At 39.6% G+C, this 24,717-nt stretch overlaps 1 pseudogene; it reads left to right on the top strand.

Moving 5' to 3' along the window:
* The first annotated feature begins 202 nt into the window (after nucleotides 1-202).
* On the top strand, nucleotides 203-3,033 carry LOC129392189 (tigger transposable element-derived protein 1-like; annotated as a pseudogene).
* Nucleotides 3,034-24,717: the final 21,684 nt, after the last annotated feature.

The raw sequence follows: 24,717 nt of genomic DNA, 5'->3' as shown, positions 1-24,717 counted from the left end.
TCTTTGATGTCAACATTGTAATTGTTTGGGGGCACCATGAACCTTATCCATACAAGGCAAACTGAATTGATAAATGTTGTGTTATGTTCCGACTGGTCCACCAACCCGCTGTTTCCCTGTCTCTCTCCCTCTCCTGGGGCCTCCCTATTCCCTGAGACACGACAACATTGAAATTAGGCCAATTAATAACCCTACAGTGGCCTCTAAGTGTTCAAGTGAAAGGAAGAGTTCCACATCTCTCATTTTAAATCAAGAGCTAGAAATTAACTTTAGTGAGGAAGGGATGTCAAAAGCCGAGAGAGGATGAAAGCTAGGCCTCTTGTGCCAAAGTCTAGAATTAAAAGGAAAAGTTCTTGAAGGTGATTAAAAGTGCTACTCCAGTGAATACATGAATGATGAGAAAGCAAAACCACCTTATTGCTGATATGGAGAAAGTTTCAGTGGTCTGGATGGAAGATCAAATCAGCTACAACATCCCCCTAAGCCAAAGCCTAATCCAGAGCCAGGCCCTAACCCTCTTCAGTTCTGTGAAGGCTGAGAGAGGCGAGGAAGCTGCAGAAGAAAAGTCTGAGCCAGCAGAGGTTGGTTCATGAGGTTTCAGGAAAGCCATCTATATAACATGAAAGTGCAAGGTGAAGCAACAGGAGCTGATGTTAGAAACTGCTGCAAGTTATCCAGAAGATCTAGGCAAGATAATTAATGAAGGCTACACTAAACAACAGATTTTTAATGCAGATGAAACAGCCTTATATTGGAAGAAGATGCCATTTAGTACTTCATAGTTAGAGAGCAGAGGTCAATGCCTGGCTTCAAAGCTTCAAAGGACAGGCTGACTCTCTTGTTGGGGGCTAATGCAGATGGTGACTTTAAATTGAAGCCAATGCTCATTTACCATTCTGAAAAGTCTAGGGCCCTTAAGAATTATGCTAACTCTATTCCGCCTATGCTCTATAAATGGAACGACAAAACCTGGATGACAGCACATCTGTTTACGACATGGTTTACTCAATATTTTAAGCCCACTGTTGAGATCTACTGCTCAGAAAAAAAGATTCCTTTCAAAATATTACTGCTCACTGACAATGTACCTGGTTACCCAAGAGTTCTGATGGAGATGTACGAGATTCACATTGTTTTCATGCCTACTAACAAAACATCCATTCTGCAGCCCACGGATCAGGGAGTAATCTCAACTTCAAGTCTTATTATTTAAGAAATACATTTCATAAGACTATAGCTGCCCTAGATAGTGATTCCTCTGATGGCTGGGTAAAGTAAAACTGAAAACCTTCTGGAAAGGATTCACCATTCTAGATGCCATTAAGAACATTTATGATTCATGGGAAGAGGTCAAAATAGCAAAATTAACAGGGGTTTAGAAGAAGTTGATTCCAATCCTCATGGATGGCTTTGAGGTGTTCAAGACTTCAGTGGAGGAAGTCACTGCAGCTGTGGTGGAAACAGCAAGAGAACTAGAATTGGAAGTAGAGCCTAATGATGAGACTGAAATGCTGCAATCTCAGGATAAAACTTACACAGATGAGGAGCTTCTTCCTTTGGATGAGCAAAGAAAGTGGTTTCTTGCGATGGAATCTACTCCTGGTGAAGATGCTGTGAAGACTGTTGAAACCACAACTAAGGATTTAGAATATTACATAAACTTAGTTGATAAAGTAGTGGCAGGGTTTGAGAGGACTGATTCCAATCCTGAAAGAAGTTCTACTGTAGGTAAAATGCTAACAAAACAGCATTAGCATTGCATGCTAGAGAAAAACTGAGAAATCGTTCATGAAAGGAAGAGTCAATCAATGCAGCAAATGTCACTCTTGTCTTGTTTTAAGAAATGGCCACAGCTACCCCAACCTTTAGCCACCACCACGGCGATCAGTCAACAGCCATCAACGTCAAGGCGAGACCCTCCACCAGCAAAGAAATTATGATTTGCTGAAGGCTCAGATGATGGTTAGCATTTTTTAGCAACAAAGTATTTTTTTTTTAAACTCTAGGTCTTTTTTTTTATTATTATTATTATTTTTTTTTTTTTTTTGTGGTACGTGGGCCTCTCACTGTTGCGGCCTCTCCCATTGCGGAGCACAGGCTCCGGACGCGCAGGCTCAGCGGCCATGGCTCACGGGCCCAGCCGCTCCGCGGCATGTGGGATCCTCCCGGACCGGGACACGAACCCGCGTCCCTGCATCAGCAGGCGGACTCCCAACCACTGCGCCACCGGGGAAGCCCCAAAGTATTTTTTAATTAAGGTATATACACGATTTTTTAGGCATAATGCTATTGCACACTTAACAGACTACAGTATAGTGTGAACATAACTTTTACATGCACTGGGGAACCAAAAAATTAGTGTGACTCACTTTATTGCAATATTTGCTTTACTGAGGTGGTCTGGAATCAAATCGAACCTGCAATATCTGCGAGGTATGCCTGTACTATATATATATATATACATATATATATATATATATATACACACACACACACACACACACACATATAAATTGAGCTTCTTTTGTCTTTAATTGGTTGCAATTTGGTTGCAATTACAAAGAAGTTAAGCCAAGAGAGAATATACCATAAGGTTACTGGTTGTCTTATGAAAGCCATGAATAGGAATGCAGACAGGACCCCACTGCCATCATGTATGTGTATTTCTTCCATCACTATGTGTCAGCTTTTCTCTTCCCTCTGGCCACAGAGAGGCTTCATCTGCCTCAGTTTCCATGACTGAATGTGAACCTTAAAACATCCCAAATTTTACACCTCACAGGCCAGATACCCAAAATGGTAGGTGATCCAAAGTTCTCTGGTTGTCACAAACCCAAATTCCTGTGGAAGGAACTATACTCCATTCAACTGCAATCTGGACTAGACAAATGTGGCCATGGACCAGGGTCCCACTATATTAACACTGTCCTTCCCACAGTGACCACGGAAGAGAATGAAAGGAGGAGAGATGGTGTCCCAGAGAAGAAGGCAGAAGTTCCTAGAAGTGGGAACAGAGCCACAGGGTACTTCTAGACAGACAAAATAACAGGTATTCACTATATGCTAGAATGGATGAAAAGTAGAACCAATTTCCTTTAACTTTTTTCTATTCCTGCAGTTCTATCAGTCCAGAGTAAGACTTATTCTCCCAGTGGATTCAAAGTAGTGATTAGTTTGAAAAGTCAGTCTGCAAAACTAAAAATTATGAAAATCACTCACTTATTTCTTCAAATTAACAATAAGGAATTTAGCCATATGAAGGCATCCACCACATTTCATTGAATATAACATACCATTGATTTTTAAAACACACCATGTTTTATGGAATACTAAGAAAGAAAAAACATGCCAAATGTAGTTGTAAGATGTGATCAACTGTAAAAAAGAATCCCAATTTCAAAGACGTTAAATGAAGATATGCGCATCTTAGAATCGATGAGATGCGAAAAATGAGTTTGATAATTCTGCATGCTTTGACATAGGCTCTCTGCTTTCCCTCATTTAACAAATGAGGTTTGAGTCAGTTAGGCAAACATTTAATGAGCATATGATAGGCACTGTGATAAGCAGGAGGGATGCAGAAATGCTTAGGAAATCCTCTCTCTCTTCTAGAAATTTATAGGGTGAGAGGAGACAGCCATAGAAACAAATAATTGCAAAAGAGATGCACACGATAATAAGCATTCTTTACGGTTTTGAAATGCAAGAAGATCCTTCCTAGTTGAGGGCCTCTTAATGCTGTTCTTTCTGCCAGGAATGCTTCCTCTCCTTTACCAGGCTAACTGCTATTCATCCTTTGATCTCATACCATTCACTTCCATAAGGACACACACACAAGAGCCCTGTCACTACCTTACAATGACACAGCTCTCTTTTCCTTTAAAACTCTTACCCCCACTGTACCTGAAATTATTGTTGGCCTCCCATAAGCTGTAAACTCTATAAAGGTGGAACTGTGACTTGCTTAGTATTGTAATTCCAGCTTTAGCATGGGAAGGGTATGTTGGATGAATGAATAACTTCAAAACTTGAAAATTAAACGCTTTTATGTTTCTTTTTGGCTTCTTTTCTATTTAGCTGGAGAAATTTTTTGCTCATTTTCCATGAATACCTGAATGTACATCCTAACAATATGCAAAGATATTTTGGAACAATCCCTGTGAAAACCGAGGACACTGGGCACTAAAGGGGTTCAGACATAGGCAAGCTCTCGTCTGGTAAAGGGAATCAGGGAAGGTTTCATGGGGAAGTAGAATTTGATCTAGGCTTTCAGGGATCTCAGTAGGTAAATGCTGGGGGAAGGCATTCCAGGTTGAGGTACTGCAGTGATTCAGGGCCAGAAGTGGGAAGATAAAGGCGTGTCTGGGGAAAAACTATTTGTCAAGTTTGCAAGTTAGAAAGGTAGACTGAGGATGGATTGAGAGAAGAGGTGGATTTAGCATTAAGTTAATGATGCTTAAGCTCCGAGCCCTTCCCATGCCTCAAGCAGCAGCCTTAGCTGCCTATGGAGGCCTTCTTGCAGTGGCCTGGTACTGCTCTTCCAGAAATACCTCCACATCCACCCGTGCTCCAGCAAACTTGCCTCTGGTGGACCTTCATGAGCATCTGGACACCATCTCTGATTCTAAGAAGAAGAGATGCTGCTCTTTGAAATCCAGAAGGAAAGTGCTGTGAAAGGATGCGTATTGAATACCTGAGGAGTGAGGCCAGCTGCTGCTGCGGCAGCTCTGGAAGCCAGGACAAGAGAGATCAAAAGAACAGGCTTCTCCAAGGCCTGCCCTGGGGTGAGAAGCACCTTCTGGGTGAGATCCTGCAGAGGAAGTTACAAATGCAGCATTCCCAAGATGACATTCTGAAACAGAAAACCCACTTCCAAATAATTACAAATTTCTATCACCCATGTTGGAGGAAAAATAAATGTTCTCTATAGAAAATTATATTATAAAATTGTTGTCATATGAAAAGATGATCAAAGAGCATGCAACCAAACATATAGGCAAAGAGTATCATAGAGGTGTAGTAGGCAGGAAATTAATAATAATAATAAGCCATTTCCTTGGATTTTGTGATGATTGCGATATTTGTTATCTTTAAAAAAGAATTATAATGGGTGTGATTTCTTTTCTCATTTAGGATAAGTGTTCACTTCTCTCCCTAACTTTTAAGTCATTATTTCATATTTTTCTTAAAGAGGGCTCCAAATGTTATCTAAGCTTCAAGTCCCCCAAAGCCTGCATGTGACCCCAGTTGAAAGCCTTGTCTGCCCAGGGCTGGGACGGCATTTGGTCAGGAACAGAGGAGCAGAGAATATGTCAGCTAATCAGTTTTCATGCTGATTTGTATAAGAATGAACATATACCTTCATGTATCAGCATTTGCAACTTTATCTTCCACTGACAGTGTTGATAATTCCTTGGAAATTAAATGACTTCTTTTTTTTTAAAGTTTTCCTTCTAACTTTATGATTTTGCTGTGGGAATTTATCTGCTGATTCTCCATTCTGAAACAGAAAGACTTGCCTGTAAAGTATAACTGTTTTGCTCAGATTGAAGTTCCTTCCCTAGCATCATGATGTTATTAATACATCACATCCGTTTTATTCATATCACTTTTCCTGCATTTGGCTACCGGCACAGATTAATAGTTGCCTTTGCATTATGCAGTGGAACTTAATTTCTATTTGAATGTTTAACACCATTGTAATGATTTTATTGCAATTAAGAATGATAAATGTTTCCCTTCCAGTCTCAGAATCAATATTCACAAAGTGGAGAAGACAGGCAGGAATGTGGCGGTTAGTAGAACAGGGGGCTTTCAAGGAAATGAGGGAAGATGGAGGGAAGCTGAAAGGTACTAGCAGTGATTAAGTGCCTACTGTGTGCTGGACACTCTGCTACGTATTGCACAAAATAGAAATGGTAGCAGCAAAAGCCATAGCAAAAACAGCTAACATTCACTGCACACTTACTCTGAGGTGAGCACTTTCCATATGTTTCCTCAGTTGGGCTCCCGACTAATTCTAGGCTGAATCTGAGGCTCACAGAGGTTACGAAGTAACTTGCCCATAACCCTAAAAATGGTGAATGGAAGACTCAGGACTTGAATTCAGGTCTAATTGCAAAGCCTCATAAATATAATATTTATTGTATTAGTTTGCCATGTCTGCATAACATATTACCACAAAACTATACCCATTTGTCATCTCGCAGTTCTGTAGGTCAGATCTGAATGGGCTCAACTGGGTTATCTGCTTAGATTCTCAGAGGCTGAAATCAAGGTATCAGTTGAACTGAGCTCTTATCTGGAAACTCTGGGGAAGAATCCACTTCCAAGCTGATGCAGGTTGTTGACAGAATATAGTTCCTTGAGGTTACAAGACAAAGGTCCCCATTTCTTCCCTGGCTGTCAGCCAGGGTCTGTTCTCAGCTTCTAGAGACCCTCCTCATTCCTTGACACATGGGAATCTCTATCCTCAAGCCAGCAAGAGTGCACCGAATTCTTCTCACACTTGGAATCTCTTTGACTTCTTCTGCTGCTAGGAGCTGGTGAAAACTCTGCTTTTAAACAACTTGAAGTTAACTGATTAGTAAACTTAATTCCATCTGCAAAATCTTTTTGTTGTTTGATGTAACATAATCCTGAGTGTGATATCTCAGGAGAGTATTTACAGTCCTGGGGAATAGGGCAGAAAATCTTTAGGGGAAATTCTGGAATTCTCCCTACCACACCCATACCATCCTCTGTACCAGGTATATGCTCTATCATTCAGTCTGACCACAACCTTGTCAAGAAAAATTGGTATTTACTTTGGAACAATGAGAAAACCAGGTCCCATAGCCAGAGTGACCCCTGGGGAAGAGACAGTATGAAGGCTAACTCTACATTGCACATGAGGATAGTCTTCTGCATAGTATAGCACTTTCCAGTTGCCTCTCCATCATCATCCCTCACTGGGTCATGCATGCTCCAGCCGCACTGAAGATGAAAAGATGTACCACATGCTCACCTGTGGCCCTTTGTAGGTAAACGCAGTTCCCTCTAGAACTTGACTCTGTTTTTGCTTAGCTAAACTCTTACTTCTCCTTCAGCTCTCATTTAAATCTCCTTCCTTTGGGAAACACTCCTCATCACAAGGCTGGAGTAGAGGTCTCTCCTATACAAAAGCATCTTATACTTAACTCATTATAATATCACTTATCAGCCTGTACTGTAACTCCTATCCACTTAGCTGTCTCCCCACACTGAGGTAGTCTGCTTTGTTGCTGGTCTAGACATCTTTTGTAGGGCTTTAGATGATTTCCTTGTGGTTTAGGGTTTCTGAACAAGTTAATTCCCTTTGGTTAAAAAAATAAATAAAAAATCAGCCCTCAAAATAAAGGTGCTAAAAAAGTACAAAATGGTGTCAAAGAACCTTGCTTGTCCCTACAACACTTCAAAAATCCTAAGTCATAACCTTCATAGTGGGCACACTCCCATAGCTAACTGTATACACCTCTTCCTTTCTCCTATCCTTTTGATATAAATTTGACCAAAAACATAATCTCTAGGAAAAAATATATTTGGACCAAGGATTCATAGATCACTTGTCTTTGGACTTCGTGGCCTGAGTTTATTTACAAACCAAACTAGAAATGAAAATGAACAAGAGAAATGATGAGAATCTATTTGTAAATGTGTGTCACTTCAATTAAAGCAAAATGCTAGAGAAAAATATTCCAATGGGAAAACGTATTAAACTCCTAATTAAAAGGGCTGTCTTCTTTTGAAAGTAATCATATTTCAGAAAGGTTATTAGAAGTTTGAGAGATAAAAACTAGGAAGAAAGAAAAGAATATTTGAAAGACTCAAAGAAAGAAGAGAAGAGACATCTAGAAGTAGAAAGATGAAAATAATTCTTCACATCTAAGTATTGAACTTTTTAGCCATAGCAATAAAAAAATTATTCTGGTGCCATCTGTACACATTTTTACGATAATGAAAAATACATAAAAGAATTAGAAAATCATTAGAAAGCAGCAATCAATGTTTGAATTCTGAGAACCAGAAAAGGAATAAGGCCTAGAAGTAAGTTGTTTAGGGACAAGATAGATAGAAAAAGCAATCAAGTCTCTGAAGATGTTTCTTCTCCTCTCTAGCCACTTCAAATTTGCATTCAGTTGGGATTCCTCTCAAATGCCTCAAATATCCAATATAGTAGCCCAACTATATTGGGTTAGGCAAGCTTTGGGAGGTAAATCAAAACTTTGCACGAGACGATCAGACCAACCTAGCACAGAAAGAAATAAAAGTTTAACAATTTCACGGCTAATTTGATCCCTAAAAGTAGCTAAAACTGGAAACTTAAAGTTTAAAATGAATTCTTGATCTAGCTTTTCCCAATTTTCCACCAAAATACCAATGAAGACACTGAAAAAGACTAAAGCATAGAACACCCAAAAACCATGGTATTGGATATACTACAGCTAGAATCCGGAATCATTTGTCCCTATATTCAAGGCTGACAGAGCAAGACAGGGAAAGATCTACACATTTGCCCCCTGAGCCTGCATAAGGAGGAAGATCTATCTCTTTAGCTCAGTTTGAGTTCCTTGGTTGCAACAAAACCCTGTTAACTTAATCTGAAAGAAATGTGTTAGAAGTAATTTTGAGGATCACAGAATCAATGGAAGATTAGAAAACGAACAGGGCCTGAGACAGTGTCAGATGATAAATGAGAAACCTGCTGATAAGCAGCAGCCACCATAAGCCTCCTAGAAGAAGAAGTCGGAGATCCCAGGCATTTTCATTCACTTTCACCTCCTTCTGTTCCAGGAAGGGAACATTTGATTGGCCTAGTTTGGAAGTTCTGCCTCTATCTAGGCTAAGAAAGACTGGAACCCCTGACGACAGTCCCATCAGCTGGTGTCCAGTGATTTCCTGTTGCAAAGGGAATAAAACCCCAAAACTCCTTTGCATAGCCTACAAGGGTCTAAGTGACCCAGTCCCAGTCACCTCCCCATCCTCACCTCTCTCCTCTCATCCTCCCTCCCTGGGCTCCAACCAAGAGTACTTCTCGCTGTCCCTGCCTCAGAAGCCTTGGATTTACTGTGCCCCCTTCTCAGAAAGCTCCTCTCCCAGGACATCCCCCAGTTCAACCCATGCCCAACTCCCTCTCATCACTTAAGTCTCAGCTGCAATGATACCTTCTCAAAGTGACCTTCTCTAACTACCCATCTCCTTTTCCACCTCCAGACATTCTCAATCACATTTTCCCATTTCCTTTCTAAGGCAATCATCGGCACCTAAAATTATTTATTTACTTGCTGACTTTACTTTTGCCTGTCTGGTCCCCTTTCACCCTTTCTACAACAAGGGTAGAGACCACACCTGAGGGTAAAAACCGTATCTTTTCTCTCCAATTACATCTATATCCTCCACCTAGTGTTTAGACATAGTATGACATCAGAAAAAATTTAAATGAACGTATGAACCAATATTGCAGCACTTCCTACGTTTCTCATATAATTAATGATGGATCTGTTTCTCGTGATGAACTGCGAAATTTTCCAGGGCAAGGACTGAGCCTTCCTCATCTCTATGCCCTAGTACCCAGCACAGGGCCCAGCTCACAGTAAGGTCCTCAACAAATGTTTATCGACCTGATTTCTATCTAGCCGTGGGCTCTTTCTTTATGAACTGCTAAGCAGGCAGGCTGTACCTAGAGAAAGCTATTTTCTAAAATGATTCCAAATCAGACTTCATGAGATGATAATAGCTAGAATAAAATGTCCTTCCCATGAAAGCTCTGAAAACAGTGCAAACATTCTCAAACATTTATAGCCCTGAAATTTCTCTTGCCCAGAGTCTTTCTCCAACAGCATGAATAAATGTAACTGGGAAGTTCGTCCAAACTGTCAACAGACAAGCCAGGGACTCAGAACAAGGGTCTCCTCCTGGACGCTCCCTCTCGATGAAGGGCAAGACAATGAGAGACACCACCAAGAAAACATCCTCCAAGGAAACTGAACCAGTATCTCCCTTGGCAATAAATAAATAGTTCAGCCAGGGAATTATAATTGTGTGTATAATGAAGCTCAGATATAGGGCATAATTACACTCTAGAATCCATACAGTAATAAAAAGCTGCAGTCAGGGAAAAGAAGGCTTGTTTGCCATGGTTTGACAGGCAAGCAACAAACAAGAACCACTTTTTCACCTTTTATTCAATAAAATCAGCATATTAAATATTCAGACTGAGTGTCTCCATTAAGCAATTCATTTCTACCTCTCCTCCTTCCTCCCTCCCCACCTCTTCTTGTTTTGTTTTCATCAAGTCAGGGAGGGAAAAGAATAAAACCAAGTCCGTGATGTGATTTTTAATGAGGCCACTGCTCAGAGGTTCTGCTGCATTCAGGAGCTGCCTCCCCAGTCCAGGGGGTTCAGGGCCGGGGGCAGGGGCAGCAGTTCAGGAAGAAGCCCAGACAGCAGGCAGACCACCATTTAAAATCAAGTGTAACATGTTGGCAGGAGAGCGGGGCGGGTGTCAATGGGGAGAGAAGGAATCAGCTTACCCTACACCACATACCAATAAGAAAAGTCACCTGGCCTGAAAATATTTAACTGGATGCTCTGAGTGGTGAACTGTGGCTGATGAAACAGCTGACAACACAACATGGAGTAAAAGAGCCAGGGCAACGGAGAGAAAGGTTAAAAGGCTGGGGAACTAGATTAGAATGATTAAGAGAAACTGACAAACATGGAGAATGCAATTGACTAATCTCTGAAAGATACTGAGAGGGGATATTTTCTTGGACAACCAAATTACTGCCTGCCTCTTTCTTTCTCTTCCATTTGGAAGAAGGTTTGGACCTCTCTTTTAATCTGCCTCGGAAGGAAGAGGTTACAAATCAACAGAAAGAAGCAGGAAATGTGGAAATGTCAGCTTCTCCAGAATGAAGGAAAACTGTCATGCTTCCTTCTCAGCCCTGGCCCCAGCCACAAGCTTTTACCTCGACTCTGCCCCTGATGTTGATGGGCAGAGGTGAGGACATCTAGCAGGCAGGTCCTGGGGAGGCCAATCCACTCTAGCCTAGGAGGGAGTGAGGTCAACGGTAATGAAATGATGGCAAGGAGGAATGAAAATTGCAGAAATTTATGAAGTTGTTTCTGCTCAGTGAGCAGATTCCAGATAAGTGGAGTGTTAATAAGGCAGGCGAGTTTTCAGCTGTGCCAGCTGCTGGGAAGATGTTGGCATGCTCTTAACCCAGTATTTATTGGATGCTGCTCATTGCTGTGACAGCACACATGCGTACACAAGCATGTTTATTCACAACATGCATAATCACCCTGTCAAAACACAGATGCAAATCAGAGTCCTGTCTCAGGAGCAGAGGGGCATGTCTAAAACCCAGAGCCCTTAAGAAAAACTCTGAAAGAGCTCCCTTTCACTAAAAGTAATGGATCCCCCCCCCAGGCTGCCCTGGAATGGACTATGACAGATTGACTTCTGTGAAGATGAAGAGGCATAAAGCGAGGATGTGGGCTTTGTTTATGCAGAGCCTCGTAAGGAATTCATCCTGAACAAGCTGAGTAATTTGGCTGCACTATCCTGTAAATTTGGGAGGGTAAAACTGAATGGTTATTACATGTGATTGTGGGCTTTTAAGGAGCTGTAGTGGTCTCTGAGCACCAGGTACAAAGGTATCTTGTAGAATGAGTGGCCATGTGGAACCCAAGAAGCTCAGTGACAAACTGAGCTCCTCTGAATGCACTTGAATACCTGAGGTAAGCTGCTGAAGATTCTGTAATCTGAGACAAAATGGCTCTTCACATGCACATAAAGAACAATAGGAAAACTAGCCAAGGAGATGACTTAGAAAAGCCATAGGAATTTTGAAATGGAAGAGGAATTTTATCCAAGAAGATCATTTATGATTAGGCGGGGGTGCGAGGGGAGGGGTGGACACCAACGTTTGGTGCCGACTCCATTGCACACACTTCCCCCTGTAAGCTGTCCAACCACCCCATTTTACAGAGGAGGAAACAGAGCCCAGGAGAGGTTAGGATGTGCCCCAAGTCCCAGCAACCGGGGAAGTGGCGCAGTCGAGATGAGCTCCTCCAGGTGCTTGTTCCAAACTGTCTCAGGTCAAAAAGGGATTTATTGAAGAGTCAGGCTGGAATCCCGGACCTAAAGTGGGCTGAGCTTCAGAAGCTAGAAATAAATTCAGACTGAACAAGAGTACTAGAAAGAGCTGCTCCAAAGATGAATTCATGATATAAATTCTATGAGGGGTGACTGTAAACTGAAGTCCAAAGACCAGCTCTACAAGCCCCACCTGACAGCCCATCTCAGTGCTTTACAGCCACATGTCCACCTGGCTGTGGTCACAGCGCTAGCGGATACAGGCTGTACCTGCCTATGACCACCCACCACCCCAGCACAGTCCGTTCTCTGATGTCCTTCCTGAGCAGTGCCCCTTGCATTCATCTTCTTCTTCTTCTTTTTTTTTTTTTTCCATTTCTTCCTTTCCTTTCAACATCTTTCTGTCCTGATATTTTTAAGGTTCCAAAGTAACTCAAGGGTTATTTAATACGTCTTGCTTCCTAGTACCATTTGACACTGGGGGGAACTGCTGGAAATGCAACACCTACCCCCAAGGGGATGAATCTCTGTGAGTGAAATGAAGAGTCTTGCGGGGGACGGCGCAGCTCCACGCTGTGGAAGGGGCAGTGGATGAAAGTTCGAGTAGCTTTGGCTCTGCTACTATAGTACTGTGTGGCCTGGGGCACGTCACTTAACTTCTTTGGGCTTCCATTTCCTCAGCCATAAAATAAAGAAGTGGGTCTAGAACTGTGTGGATTTTTTAACCACATGCACTGCTCTCTCTGGGGCCAGACAGAAATGGGGACGGAGAGCATTTTTGGTTGGCACAGTGACCAGGGGGCACCTTTCCTGTCTCAAGCGCCCAGGCCCCCATCTGAAAGGTCTTTATCCTGACATTCTAAGGATCCACTAGGGAAAGTACCATTGGGTAACAGTGCCTTTCCCAGATTCCTCTCAAATCTTATCACGTGGCATCCAAAACGCAAGGCTTTTTATTGTCTGAGATAGTCTAAAAATCAAGGTAGAATATTTTAGATCAGGCACTGGTCCAAAGTTCATCCAGGACACCATCAGCTCAGACATCCAGAAGGCAACCAATCCTTTCAAACCACTACTCCTGCCGACAGGGGATGAGCATTTTTCTCTATAATTACCTCTCTGACTCCCCAGTTTTCTGGTCTCTTTTCTATGCATCCTTTTATGTTTATAAACTGCTTTCTTCAAACGTTTGGAATCATTATAAATGGCAAAAAGGCCTTTTGGATTTTTCAGGAGAAAACAAGGCAGATGCTCAAATGTTGGTGCCCTGCACATCTGAGATCTTTCTGAGCCCACAGCTCCTGTCCCGCCAAGTGCAGCCTACAGGAAGGAAGGAGACAGAGTGCGCTACAAAACAAGGCCGAGCAGACACACACATTCCAATCAACTCCAGGCACATTTATTCAGCAAACTTCCTCCTAACTCTTCACTTACTGCCACCAGTGAATCCAAATTAATGATCTAGCCAAAATCTTACACTCTCGGAATCATAATTATGTTAATCTCTTTCTCAAAGCCTTCTTTTGATTCTCTGTATTTACATAAATTTTCAACTTTTTTTCCTTCACTCAATCCCTTTAATTTCCCAATCCTCTTGGTGTTGGCATTCCTACTTTTGTACATTTCTTCCCAGCTGGTTGCTATTTCTTTTTTCCTCTCTGGGTGTCTCCTTTCAACTATTACGTGTCCTCAACCCAGAATAATATTTCTGCAAAACTCTTAACACCTACCTATTTTCAGGAGCCCCTAGGGAGTAGGCACTCACCTCAGGAGCCTGAACTGCATTCCTACCAGCAACCTGATTTATCTGGGCCCACCTGGAAGGCTGGGGAAGTAAACCTTCCAGGTAGATGTTTATGGGAAAGATTTTTCTAATGGAAGAGAGAGTGAAGATCACAATTGGGGAGGGGGTAGCAATCTGCCTAGACTATCTCCTGGACCTGCTTTTCTTCCAAAGGCTTCTTGCCAGTGGGGAAAAATTTTTAAGCAGTGGCTGTAAAATCTCCATCTGAAACAAAGATACCAGGCATCATTGTTGATTCCCAATGCATAAGAGAAACTCAGCCGACTAAACAACAACCTGGACCAGCCTCTTCCTGGCCCAGAAGAGAAAATAAAGGAAGACATGATCCAATGGTGCAGCAAGGCATCTGGGAGCACATGGGACTCCACGGCAACTTCAGGAACAATACTGGAGGAACAGAGTCAGCACAGGGTGACTGGACTGAGGCCCTTTAGTTAAAATCCCCAACGGGGTGGCCCAGAGGGGAAACACTTGTGATCCTCAGACCATACAAGACCTTCCAGTGTTAGAGGCCACTTAGAGCCTGCTGAGGGTCATCCCAGCAGAGTGGGTTTCTGGGAGGATAATGTCTAGACCCTAACTCACAGGGTCTCTCTAAACAGCATCCGCATGGATTCTCTCTAAACAGCATCTGCATGGATTCCTCAACTTCCATTAAACAATCATTAGAGTGTTCAGAAAATCTATCCCTCTAACTAAAATTCCTCATGTTGCACCCCAAGTCCATTTATAAAGGGCCTTTTAGTTGCTCAAAAGCAGCTCTTTACTTTCTGCCCACTGCTATAACTTCCTCCTTTCCCTAAAGAGTCTTCCTTTCACCATTTATCTTTTATGCTTTCACATCCTTTAGCACAAAAGATAAAACGGTACCACAGGGTATATACATTAGCTATAGGAATCACAGGACCTGAAAGGCAGAGTGTCACCTGGAATGGAAGTGAGAATGGGGTGAGGGTGAAGTGCCATGAAAATCAAGTTTGAATTTGGAGTCAATGCTCTCTGCTTTGGGTTAGCCAATTTAGGATTATTTGATCAGCTGATGAATTTTAGAAAAATTAAAGACTGACTCACCATTACCTCAAGCAATGTTTTAACTGAGCAACCATAATTATAAATTGTAAAAAATGACTCATTTGTAGATTTCCTGGAACTTCACTCTGTGAATTGTTTACTACACAGAAGCACAGACTTTTGAGTTGGACTAAAGATTATTCCTTCAGGGTCCTTCCCTGCAGAGGAATCTCTCTAACTATCTTCACAGGGGCCTCCAAAAGCTTAAATATGTTCAGGGATCAGGCAACCAATTCCATCCCAGAATAAATCCAATTGCTAAAAACGAACGTCTCCCTGATCTTGAGTTCCAGTATGCTTCCTCAAAACTACCACTGGCCTTAGCTCCGTTGAAACAACGTTAATACATATATATCCTCTGCCTCCTGAGAGCTTGTTGATTTTTTTTAAACAGCTGTCACATCCCTCCTAAGATATTTCTTTAGGAGAAACATTCCTTATTGCTACAATCATTTCTCTTATTTCATGACTTCCAGACCCTTAACCACCCCTGGACATTCTCTGAACAGTTACCTAGAACAAAACACAGTACTCCAAGACTGTGTTGGATATTGCATTTCAGCCAATGCAATCAAGCACTGCATCATTTGTGAGGCCACGGTGTTCTAAGCTTTGTTCCAGTCTTTAGTACCAGTACATATAAAGTTGTCATAAAAAGTTAGTTAGATATGAAAAAGTGATTTCCAGAATGGGAAACACAAATGACCAAGAATCATACAAAAAGATGTTCAACCTCATTACTAAGCAGGAAAATGCAAATTAAAACAAAAATGAAATATCATTTCACACTGATCAGATTGGCAAATTTTAAAAGTCTGATGATAGAAGTGTTGGCAAGGATGTGAAGAAATGGGAACTCATACACTGCTAGTGGGAGTACCAATGGGTTTCACCACTTTGGAGAGAAAGTTGGCAACATTTACTAACGTTCAAGATACACATACCCTACAACCCAGAATTTCCAAATTCACAAACTGTGAACAGGCTCACAAGAAGTTTTGTCCATGTTCTAATTGTTAACATTATTTGTGATAGGAAAAAAAGGGAGAAAAAAGAAAGAAAATAAGTTCTTTCAATAGAAGAATGGTTAAATGTATGTAACTATGCAATAGAACACTATATAGCATTTAAAATGAACAGAACATGGACAAATCTTAAAACATAATGTTTAATAAAAAACATTTTAGAAGGATTTGTACATTATATTATTTATATATTACTATATAATGTACAAATATTATACTATGTCTATTATATTATTATTTATAATATTTATATTAAGTTTATAATTATTTATGTATTTGTACATATTATTTATATATTTTAAAAATACACCAAGTTGTATTTTGTACAGTGTTCCATAAGCACATATATATATCAGAGTATAAAAATGTGGGTGGAAAAGTATATACAAGTGACCTCAGAGAAATATTTACCTCTAGAAAGAAGAAGTTGAATAAGATCAGAGCAAGAAAGGTCTTTGAATGTCTATAATATTTTATATCCTTGAAAAAATACTAAAGTAAATATAGCAAAATATTAACATCATTGAATTTAGATGGTATATAGTTGTCTAATAGTTTCTACTTTTCAGTACATTTGAAATATTTCATATTTTCAAATAATACATAAATTTGGAAACTACAAAAATGTATAGTCAATATATAGATAAATCTATAATATCATTATCCTAAGGAAGACATGTTGATATTTCATTTTCATCTGAATATTTTTACATTTTATTTTGAAACAGTTTTAGGCTTACAGAAGAGGTGCAAAAATACTAGAAAGTGTTCATGTATTCCCTTCACCCAGTTTCCCCTAATGCTAACAATTTACAGAATCTTAATGCAATTATCAAATCAGGAAATTAACACAGGTACAATATAATCAGTGAAACTATCAACCTTATTTGAATTTTGCCAGTTTATTCTCTTTGCCCTTTTTCTATTCCAGGATTGCCCTTTTTCTATTCTATTCTATTGGATCTATTCCAGGATCCAATCCAGGATCCTACATTGCATTTAGTTGTATTTCCTTAGTCTCCTCCAATCTATGACAGTTCCTCAATCTCTACTTGTCTTTCATGGCCTTAGAACTTTTGATAAGGTTGTCTCTCATTTTGGGTTTGCCTAGTGTTTTCTACTGATTAGACTGAGGTTATACATTTTCATATTACCACAGAAGTGAGGCTGTGTCCTTCTCAATACATCATTTCAGGGGGTGCATGATGTTGATAGGTCTTATTACTGGTGATGTTAACCTTGAGCATATAGTTAGGGTGGTGTCTGTTGAGTTTCTTCCTTGTAAAATTACTGTTTTCCCCTTTGTAATTGATATATTGTGTGAGACACTTTGAGATTCTGCTAATATCCTATTTCCTCTGCAACTTTCACCCACTGGTAGTAACAGCCATGAGTAGATTCTGCCTGCAACAATTATTACTGTGGTACTTGACTTGTGGTGATTTTTTTCACCTCATTCATTCTGTATATATTAACTGGAATTCTTTTGTAAGAAAGAGCTATTACTTCTCCCACATTTATTTATATATTCAATTATAAACTTTGGATGAATATGACTCAATGACATTTATTTATTCTATGGGTTATAATCCAATACTACAATTATGTATTCCATTGGTCAAATTGTTCCAGCTTTAGCCACTGGGAAATCCTTCAGATTGGTTCTTCTGTCCTTTTGACATTTTTTAGACACTTCTGATACCATAATGCTCATTTTGTATTTTCCCTGCCCCTGCCCTGGAATAAAGCACTCATTTACTGAACTCTGGTTTCTTTTATTGAAAGATGGCATTTAAAAAACCAGGATCAGGCATTCCTGGTGGCACAGTGGTAGAGAATCCGCCTGCCGATGCAGTGGACACGGGTTCGTGCCCTGGTCCGGGAAGATCCCACATGCCGCGGAGCGGCTAGGCCCGTGAGCCATGGCCGCTGAGCCTGCGCGTCCGGAGCCTGTGCTCCGCAACGGGAGAGGCCACAACAGTGAGAGGCCCGCATACCGCAAAAAATAAAAATAAAAAATAAAAAATAAAAAACCAGGATCAGAGTTCTGGGTATACTCATGTCTTCCAAGGTTTGGGTGATGGAGCAGATTACTCTTAGACCCTCTCAGTGGACAAAGTTTGGAAATATACATGTATGTTTAATAACCTAAGCATACACACATATGTACATTAATTTTTAGATCTGTCTTTATATATATTTACACATGTGTGATACAGACTCATATTTATCTGTGTGTATGTATACATTTATATATGAATTCATACTGATACCTACGATTCTAATGTAATAGCAGTGTCTATCCTAGCCTTCCTCATTTTCCTGTTTGTAATTCTTTCTCCACCAGTAAGATACCTGGCTCTCATTATCTACAATATAGTCACGTATTTGTTCAGTCCTAGGATACACACAAGGTAGTTACAGAATTGCTGAAATGTACCTCTGTGAGAAACAGATTTACTAACTACAATACAGTATCTGTGTACAGTTCTTCTTGTCTTTAGTCCTACAGCATTCATTCAAAATACTATTTTCCGAAGTTACTCAGGGTAGTTATTTTCTTCCCTATTCTATTCACTGTGGTTGTTATTTATTTGTAATACAGGTAGGTTCATTAGTCACTGTATTTATGTTGGATTCCGCTCACACTCTGGTTGATTTGAGCTATTGGGGGTGGGGTAGCGGGAGGAGGGTGAAAATGTGAAACATTACTATGGCATGTCAAGGTTACACAAAAACGTGTAATCAGGAAAGAGCTGCTCCCTCCTCATCCCTACTTTCTCATTTCTATTAGCATTTTCTTCCTGACTCCTTTCCCAACCAGTCCATGTGCATAACCAATTTCTGGTTCATCCTTCCTACATTTTCTTGTACAAATGTGCAGATATCTGTACATTTTCATATATCCTCACCTCCCTTATAATGAAGGGTAGTAAAATAGCTTGTTTTTGTTCTTTGTTTTGTTTTCACACTTTGCTATATGCACTTAACAGTGTGTTCTGGAAATCACCCTGAATCAGTTTATAGAGAAATTCCCCTTTCCCCTCCTCTCCTCTCCTCTTCTATTTTCGTTCTTTCTTTTTTATAGCCATATGGTACTCCACTGTGTGGATATTACTGGGGCTCTTTGCATTTCTTCATATCTTTTGAGCAAAGCATTGACTGCCCTTTGTTCCAGACTCTCTTTTCAGGCATGTTTGTATGGCCAACCACCTTGGAAAAGAGATAGCATCTCCTCCAAACAAATGGGAAGGCATGCTTACTCTCTATCATAAAAGATCCAGTTTCCTTATCTCAGTGTTCCTCTTCTGTGCAGTCATCACATGTACAGGTGTTATCTGGTACTCTCTGCTTTGCTCTGTGGGAACTGAGACTCAGGAAACTAATACCAAAAGTATACTTTGGCTCCTATATTTGCTCTAAGTAGTAAACTGTGCTTCTTCTCTGACACAAGTCTTCCAGATTCCATGAAACTGTGGCATGGCAGACTAATTGGCTAACCTGCATGTAGGGTAAAATCTCAGATGCTCACAGCTCTTGACAGATGTGTCATAATTTATCTAACCACTATTCTATATGTGAGCATTTAAATAACACAGTTCCATAAATGCTGGCAGAGGACACAAAACCCTTAGATCAAAGACAAAGGATTTTATTTCTCAAGGCTCAGCAATCAGCATGAGCTCCATGTCTGCACTGGTTCCATTTGCCCCCAGGCCCATGGGGGTGATATGTAATAGCCCAGGTAGATACTACACACATAGAAGATTTGTGCCACATCTGAGGAAACCTGAACTTAGGGAACACAAATCTTTCATACTGAGCTGCAAGAATTCACAGCAGACAATGTTTGAAATTGCCTGTTTCTCTATGATCTCACCAAAAGAATGTGTTATTATACTTTTTAATTTTTGTTAGTCTGATATGTGAGGAAAGATATATCACTTCTGTTTTAATTTCTGTTTCCCTATCATTAAGTTTGAACACTTTCATATGATTGAGAGACATTTTTTTGTGAATTGTCTATTCATGTCATTTTCCCATTTTTCTATTAGGTTTTTGTTTCTTTGTCCCTCAAGTTTTAAAAGATCTTTATATATTAGAAATAGTAACTTTCGTCTGTGTTTGTTGTTTATATTTTCTCCCAGTTTGTCAGTTGTCTTTTGACTTTATGGCAGTTTTTGCCATGCAATTTTTTTAATATATAGTCAAATTTACCAATTTTTTTACTTTCTTGCCTCTGGATTTTAAGGGATAGTTAGAAAGCCTTTTATCCTAAGATTAAAAAGGAATTTGCGGGCTTCCCTGGTGGCGCAGTGGTTGAGAATCTGCCTGCTAATGCAGGGCACACGGGTTTGAGCCCTGGTCTGGGAGGATCCCACATGCCGCGGAGCACTGGAGCCTGTGCCCCGCAACAAGAGAGGCCGCGATAGTGAGTGGCCCCCGCTTGCCACAACTAGAGAAAGCCCTCGCACAGAAACGAAGACCCAACACAGCAAAAATAATTAAATTAATTAATAAACTCCTACCCCCAACATCTTCTTTTAAAAAAAAAAAAAGGAATTTGCCCGTATTTTCTTCTAGTACCTGCATGGTTTCCATTTTTGCATTTAGATTCCTAAGCCACTTGGAATTTATTCTTAAGTACAGTGTGGTATACAGGCCTAACTTTATCCTTTTCAAAACAGTCCTAGCTACATTCATTTAAAAGTCCATCTTTGCCCCAGTGACATGAGATGACATCTTTATCATAATCTAAACCTCCATGTGTATTGTGGTTCTATTCCTGCACATTCTATTCATACACTAGTCCTATATCTTCCAGTTTTGTTAATGTAATTAAACATGGCTGAGATCACAAGGTATAAACAATTCTGTATACTGCTCTTTCACTTCACATTATAGTAGTTATATTCTGCAACATCATTTAAAACACAAAATTATTTCAAGAGGTTTCATAAAAACATAATGTTCTATGTTTTATGTTATGAATATAATTTAATTTACTTTAACATCCCTCAGTTTTGGATATTTAGATTGCTTCAAATTTTCTGCCATTATAAATAGTACTGAAATGAAGAGATAACATTTGCTTCTTTATTAAACTTTTTATTTTGTAATAATTGTTGATTCTTACAACATGCAGTTAGAAGAAATAATGCAGAAAGATCCCATGTGTCTTTACTCAGTTTCCCCAATTGTAATGTCTTGCAGAACTATAGTACAATATCACAACCAGGACACTGACATTGCTACAGTCAAGATACTACACATTTCCATCCCCACAGGGATCCTTCATGTTGTCCTTTCACGGCTATACCCACTTCCCTTCCACCTCCCTCCCATACACACCCTCCTTAATCCCTAGCAATCACTACTCTATTCTCCAATTCTATAATTTTGTCACTTCAAGAACAAATGAATCACACATATGTAACATTTTGAGACTGGCTTTTTTCACACAGCATAATTTCCTGGAGATCAATCCAAGTGTTGCACATCAATAGCTTGTGGGTTTTTTTGTTTGCTTGTGTTTTGTTTTTGTTTTTGTTTTTATTGCTGAGTAGCATTACATGGTATGGATGTACCACAGTTTATTTAACCATTCATCACTGAAGTACATCTGGACTGTTCCCAGTTTGGAGCTATTACAAATAAACCTGCTATGAACATTCATGTACAGATTTTTTGTGAACCTAAGTTTTTACTTATCGTAGACAAATACCTAAGAGTTTAACTGTCCAAGGCTGCATGGTAGCTTCACATTTTTAAAGAAGCTATCCAACTATTTTTTCACAGTGACTGGGTCATTTTTCATTCTCACCAACAAGGTATGAGCAATCTAGTCTCTTTGCAGCTTCACCAGCATTTGGTATTGTGGGTTTTTTGTTTGTTTCATATTTTTTTTTTTTTTTGCCATTCTGTTGCATGTGTAGTGGTTTTAATTGTGGTTTTCACTTGAATTTCCCTGATGATGTTGACTATCTTTTCATGTATTTATTTGCCAGCTGGATAACCTCTTCTGTGGAATATCTGTTTCTGGTTGGGTTTTTTTTGGTTTATTTTCTGTTTGTATCATGTGATTTTTTTGATGTTGAGACTGAGAGTACTTTATATATTCTAGATAACAGTTCTTTGTTGAATATGTGATTTCCAAATATATTCTCCAAATCTGTATGTTGTAAAATCTATATCTTGTTATCCTCTGAACAGTTATTTCTTCAATTCCATTTATTACAACTTTTTCTCAAATTTTTTTCTGCAACAATTGATATGATCATATAATTTCCTTCTTTGGCTTTTGATATATTGAATTATACTATTTTTGAATATATAATCATGCTTGCATTTTGGGAATAAACTCACTGTGATAATTCTTTTTATATATTGCTGAATTCATTTGCTGATATTTTGTTAAAGAATTATTTTTTTAACAACTTTATTGGAATATAATTGCTTTACAAACTTATGTTAGTTTCTGCTGTATAACAAAGTGAATCAACTATAGACATACATATATCCCCATATCCCCTTGCTCTTCCGTCTCCGTCTCACCCTCCTTATCCCACCCCTCTAGGCGGTCACAAAGCACCAAGCTGATCTCCCTGTGCTATGCGGCCGCTTCCCACTAGCTATCTTACATTTGGTAGTATGTATATGTCATTGCTACTCTCTCCTTTCGTCCCAGCTTACCCTTTCCCCTCCACACGTCCTCAAGTCCATTCTCTACGTCTGCATCTTTATTCCTGTCCTGCCCCTAGGTTCATCAGAAGCTTTTTATTTTTTTTAGATTCCATCTATATGTGTTAGCATACAGTATTTATTTTTCTCTTTCTGACTTAGTGACTCTGTATGACAGACTCTAGGTTCATCCACCTCACTATTAATAACTCAATTTTGTTTCTTTTTATGGCAGAATAATATTCCATTGTATAAATGTGCCACATATTCTTTATCCATTCATCTGTCGACGTACACTAGGGTTGCTTCCATGTCCTGGCTATTGTAAACAGAGCTGCAATGAACATTTTGGTACATGACTCATTTTGAATTATGGTTTTCTCAAGATTCCCACCAACAGTGCACACCCTCTCCAGCATTTATTGTTTGTAGATTTTTTGATCATGGCCATTCTGACTGGTGTGAGATGATACCTCATTGTAGTTTTGATTTGTATTTCTCTAATGATTAGTGATGTTGAGCATCCTCTCATATGTTTGTTGGCAATCTGGATATCTTCTTTGCAGAAATGTAAATTAAGGTCTTCTTCCCATTTTTGGATTGGGTTGTCTGTTTTTCTGATATTGAGCAGCATGAGCTGCTTGTATATTTTGGAGATTAATCCTTTGTTAGTTGCTTCGTTTGCAAATATTTTCGCCCATTCTGAGAATTGTCTTACCTTCTTCTTTATGGTTCCCTTTGCTGTACAAAAGCTTTTAAGTTTCATTAGGTCCCATTTGTTTATTTTTGTTTTTATTTCCATTTCTCTAGGAAGTAGGTCAAAAAGGATCTCACTGTGATTTATGTAATAGAGTGTTCTGCCTATGTCTTCCTCTAAGAGTTCTCTGTTTTGTTCTGGTTTTTTGACAGTGTTGGGTCTTCATTGCTGCGCATGGACTTTCTCGAGTTTCAGTGAGTGGCGGCTACTCTAAGAGTCTTTTGAGTCTTCTCCCTTTTTTTCTTGATGAGTCTGGCTAATGGCTTATCAAGTTTGTTTATCTTTTCACAGAACCAACTTTTAGTTTTACTGATCTTTGCTATTGTTTCCTTCATTTCTTTTTCATTTATTTATAAGAGTTCTCTGTTTTGTTTTGGTTTTTTGACAGTGTTGGGTCTTCATTGCTGCGCATGGACTTTCTCGAGTTTCAGTGAGTGGCGGCTACTCTAAGAGTCTTATAGTGTCTAGCCGTACATTTAGGTCTTTAATCCATTTTGAGTTTATTTTTGTGTATGGTGTTAGGAAGTGTTCTTATTTCAATCTTTTACATGTAGCTATCCAGTTTTCCCAGCACCACTTATTGAAGAGGCTGACTTCTCTCCACTGCATATTCATGCCTCCTTTATCAAAGATAAGGTGACCTTATGTGCGTGGGTTTCTCTCTGGGCTTTCCATCCTGTTCCATTGATCAATATTTCTGTTTTTGTGCCAGTACCATACTGTCTTGATTACTATAGCTTTGTGTTATAGTCTGAAGTAAGGGAGCCTGATTCCTCCAGCTCCGTTTTTCTTTCACAAGATTGCTTTGGCTACTCGGGGTCTTTTCTGTTTCCACACAAATTGCGAAGTATTTTCTTCTAGTTCTGTGAAAAATGTCATTGGTAGTTTGATAGGGATTGCATTGAATCTGTAGATTGCTTTGGGTAGTACACTCATTTCCACAATGACTTGGATTCTTCCAACCCAAGAACATGGTATATCTCTCCATCTGTGTGTATCATCTTTAACTTCTTTCATCAGTGTCTTATAGTTTTCTGCATACAGGTCCTTTGTCTCCTTAGGTAGGTTTATTCCTAGGTATTTTATTCTTTTTGTTGCAGTGGTAAATGGGAGTGTTTCCTTAATTTCTCTTTCAGATTTTTCATCATTGGTGTATAGGAATGCAAGAGATTTCTGTGCATTAATTTTTTATCCTGCTACTCTACCAAATTCATTGATTAGCTCTAGAAGTTTTCTGGTAGCATCTTTAGGATTCTCT

This window comes from Physeter macrocephalus, chromosome 1 (genome assembly GCF_002837175.3).
Source record: "Physeter macrocephalus isolate SW-GA chromosome 1, ASM283717v5, whole genome shotgun sequence".
NCBI lineage: Eukaryota > Metazoa > Chordata > Mammalia > Artiodactyla > Physeteridae > Physeter > Physeter macrocephalus.
This window is presented reverse-complemented; position numbering and strand designations above follow the sequence as displayed.